The sequence below is a fragment of the Oncorhynchus keta genome, unplaced genomic scaffold (assembly GCF_023373465.1).
Source record: "Oncorhynchus keta strain PuntledgeMale-10-30-2019 unplaced genomic scaffold, Oket_V2 Un_contig_7709_pilon_pilon, whole genome shotgun sequence".
Lineage (NCBI taxonomy): Eukaryota > Metazoa > Chordata > Actinopteri > Salmoniformes > Salmonidae > Oncorhynchus > Oncorhynchus keta.
Genome location: NW_026289631.1, coordinates 56 through 4,307, shown reverse-complemented (window position 1 = coordinate 4,307; position 4,252 = coordinate 56). Strand labels below are relative to the sequence as shown.

The following is a 4,252-nucleotide window of genomic DNA, read 5'->3' as shown; positions in this document are numbered from 1 at the left end:
ACCTAGACATATCTACCTCCATCACTCCAGTATCCCTGTCACATTCCCCCATAAATATCTGCCTCCATCACTCCAGTATCCTGTCCCCTTCCCTATACATACCTACCTCCATCACTCCACTATCCCTGTCTCCTTCCCCTATATATATCTACCTCCATCACTCCAGTATCCCTGTCTCCTTCCCCTATACATATCTACCTCCATCACTCCAGTATCCTGTCTCCTTCCCCCTATACATATCTACGTCCATCACTCCAGTATCCCTGTCCTTCCCCCTATACATATCTACCTCCATCACTCCAGTATCCTTCCCTCCTATACATATCTACCTCCATCACTCCAGTATCCCTGTCTCCTTCCCCCTATACATATCTATCTCCATCACTCCAGTATCCCTGTCTCCTTCCCCTATGCATATCTACCTCCATCACTCCAGTATCCCTGTCCCCTTCCCCTATACATATCTACCTCCATCACTCCAGTATCCCTGTCTCCTTCCCTATACATATCTACCTCCATCACTCCAGTATCCCTGTCTCCTTCCCCTATACATATCTACCTCCATCACTCCAGTATCCTGTCCCTTACCCCTATACATATCTACCTCCATCACTCCAGTATCCCTGTCTCCTTCCCCCTATACATATCTACCTCCATCACTCCAGTATCCCTGTCTCCTTCCCCCTATACATATCTACCTCCATCACTCCAGTATCCCTGTCTCCTTACCCCTATACATATCTACCTCCATCACTCCAGTATCCCTGTCTCCTTCCCCCTATACATATCTACCTCCATCACTCCAGTATCCCTGTCTCCTTCCCCTATACATATCTACCTCCATCACTCCAGTATCCCTGTCTCCTTCCCCCTATACATATCTACCTCCATCACTCCAGTATCCCTGTCTCCTTCCCCTATACATATCTACCTCCATCACTCCAGTATCCCTGTCCCCTTCCCCTATACATATCTACCTCCATCACTCCAGTATCCCTGTCTCCTTCCCCCTATACATATCTACCTCCATCACTCCAGTATCCCTGTCTCCTTCCCCCTATACATATCTACCTCCATCACTCCAGTATCCCTGTCCCCTTCCCCCTATACATATCTACCTCCATCACTCCAGTATCCCTGTCTCCTTCCTCCTATACATATCTACCTCCATCACTCCAGTATCCCTGTCTCCTTCCCCCTATACATATCTACCTCCATCACTCCAGTATCCCTGTACATTGTTAATATGCTACTGACACCTGTATATAGTCACCTTCCCCCTATACATATCTACCTCCATCACTACAGTATCCCTGTCCCCTTCCCCCTATACATATCTACCTCCATCACTCCAGTATCCCAATGTTAACATGTCCCTGGATATACAGTGAGCTCCGAAAGGATAGTGACACCTTGTGAACTGACCCTGGAACTGATCCTGGAACTGACCCTGGAACTGATTCTGGAACTGACCCTGAAACTGATCCTGGAACTGACCCTGAACCTGATCCTGGAACTGACCCTGAAACTGATCCTGAAACTGATCCTGGAACTGACCCTGGAACTGACCCTGGAACTGACCCTGAAACTGATCCTGGAACTGACCCTGAAACTGATCCTGGATCTGACCCTGGAACTGATCCTGGAACTGACCCTGGAACTGATCCTAGAACTGACCCTGAAACTGATCCTGGAACTGACCCTGAAACTGATCCTGGAACTGACCCTGAAACTGATCCTGGAACTGACCCTGAAACTGATCCTGGAACTGATCCTGGAACTGATCCTGGAACTGACCCTGAAACTGATCCTGAAACTGATCCTGAAACTGATCCTGGAACTGATCCTGGAACTGGAACTGATCCTGGAACTGGAACTGGAACTGATCCTGGAACTGACCCTGAAACTGACCCTGGAACTGACCCTGAAACTGATCCTGGAACTGATCCTGGAACTGGAACTGATCCTGGAACTGGAACTGGAACTGATCCTGGAACTGGAACTGACCCTGGAACTGGAACTGATCCTGGAACTGGAACTGACCCTGGAACTGGAACGGACCCTGGAACTGGAACTGATCCTGGAACTGGAACTGGAACTGACCCTGGAACTGACCCTGGAACTGGAACTGATCCTGGAACTGGAACTGATCCTGGAACTGGAACTGACCCTGGAACTGGAACTGACCCTGGAACTGGAATCGATTCTGGAACTGGAACTGACCCTGGAACTGACCCTGGAACTGACCCTGAAACTGACCCTGAAACTGGCCCCGGTAGAACCCTGGAACTGGAACTGACCCTGGAACTGACCCTGAAACTGGCCCTGGTAGAACCCTGGAACTGGAACTGACCCTGGAACTGACCCTGAAACTGACCCTGATAGAACCCTGGAACTGGAACTGACCCTGGAACTGACCCTGGAGAACATATCAAGACCATTTCGAGGACAGCTTTTTTCCATCTACGTAACATTGCAAAAATCAGAAACTTTCTGTCCAAAAATGATGCAGAAAAATTAATCCATGCTTTTGTCACTTCTAGGTTAGACTACTGCAATGCTATATTTTCCAGCTACCCGGATAAAGCACTAAATAAACTTCAGTTAGTGCTAAATACGGCTGCTAGAATCCTGACTAGAACAAAATTTGATCATATTACTCCAGTGCTAGCCTCTCTACACTGGCTTCCTGTCAAAGCAAGGGCTGATTTCAAGGTTTACTGCTAACCTACAAAGCATTACATGGGCTTGCTCCTACCTACCTCTCTGATTTGGTCCTGCCGTACATACCTACACGTACGCTCACGGTCTGGGCGCAGGCCTCCTAATTGTCCTAAATTTCTAAGCAACAGCTGGAGGCAGGGCTTTCTCTATAGAGCTCCATTTTTATGGAACAGTCTGCCTACCCATGTCAGAGACGCAAACTCGGTCTCAACCTTTAAGTCTTTACTGAAGACTCATCTCTTCAGTGGGTCATATGATTGAGTGTAGTCTGGCCCAGGAGTGGGAAGGTGAGCGGAAGGCTCTGGAGCAACGAACCGCCCTTGCTGTCTCTGCCTGGCCGGTTCCCCTCTTTCCACTGGGATTCTCTGCCTCTAACCCTGTTACGGGGGCTGAGTCACTGGCTTGCTGGGGCTCTCTCGTGCCGTCCCGGGGGGTGCGTCACCTGGGTGGGTTGATTCACTGTTGTGGTCGGCCTGTCTGGGTTGCCCCCTTAGGTTGTACCGTGGCGGAGATCTTTGTGGGCTATACTCGGCCTTGTCTCAGGATGGTAAGTTGGTGGTTGAAGATATCCCTCTAGTGGTGTGGGGGCTGTGCTTTGGCAAAGTGGGTGAGGTTATATCCTTCCTGTTTGGCCCTGTCCGGTGTCCTCGGATGGGGCCACAGTGTCTCCTGACCCCTCCTGTCTCAGCCTCCAGTATTTATGCTGCAGTAGTTTATGTGTCGGGGCTAGGGTCAGTTTGTTATATCTGGAGTACTTCTCCTGTCCTATTCGGTGTCCTGTGTGAATCTAAGTGTGCGTTCTCTAATTCTCTCCTTCTCTCTTTCTTTCTCTCTCTCGGAGGACCTGAGCCCTAGGACCATGCCCCAGGACTACCTGACATGATGACTCCTTGCTGTCCCCAGTCCACCTGGCCATGCTGCTGCTCCAGTTTCAACTGGCCTGGGCCCCTAGGACCATGTCCCAGGACTACCTGACATGAGGACTCCTTGCTGTCCCCAGTCCACCTGGCCATGCTGCTGCTCAGTTTCAACTGTTCTGCCCATATTATTATTCAACCATGCTGGTCATTTATGAACATTTGAACATCTTTGGTCATGTTCTGTTATAATCTCTACCCGGCACAGCCAGAAGAGGACTAGCCACCCCACATATGCTCTCTCTAATTCTCTCTTTCTTTCTCTCTCTCGGAGGACCTGAGCCCTAGGACCGTGCCCCAGGACTACCTGACATGATGGCTCCTTGCTGTCCCCAGTCCACCTGACTGTGCTGCTGCTCCAGTTTCAACTGTTCTGCCTTATTATTATTCGACCATGCTGGTCATTTATGAACATTTGAACATCTTGGTCATGTTCTGTTATAATCTCTACCCGGCACAGCCAGAAGAGGACTGGCCACCCCACATAGCCCGGTTCCTCTCTAGGTTTCTTCCTAGGTTTTGGCCTTTCTAGGGAGTTTTTCCTAGCCACCGTGCTTTTACACCTGCATTGTTTGCTGTTTGGGGTTTTAGGCTGGGTTTCTGTACAGCAC

The 4,252-nt window shown here is 49.7% G+C and overlaps 1 long non-coding RNA gene across 1 annotated transcript; it reads right to left on the bottom strand.

Annotated features, from left to right (window-relative positions):
- Positions 1-309: 309 nt before the first annotated feature.
- Positions 310-1,244, bottom strand: LOC127926522 (uncharacterized). The gene is made up of 4 exons (XR_008124347.1): positions 1,166-1,244; positions 978-1,071; positions 605-792; positions 310-376 (listed from the first exon to the last, which is right to left on the bottom strand). It is a non-coding gene; the product is annotated as an uncharacterized LOC127926522 (long non-coding RNA).
- Positions 1,245-4,252: the final 3,008 nt, after the last annotated feature.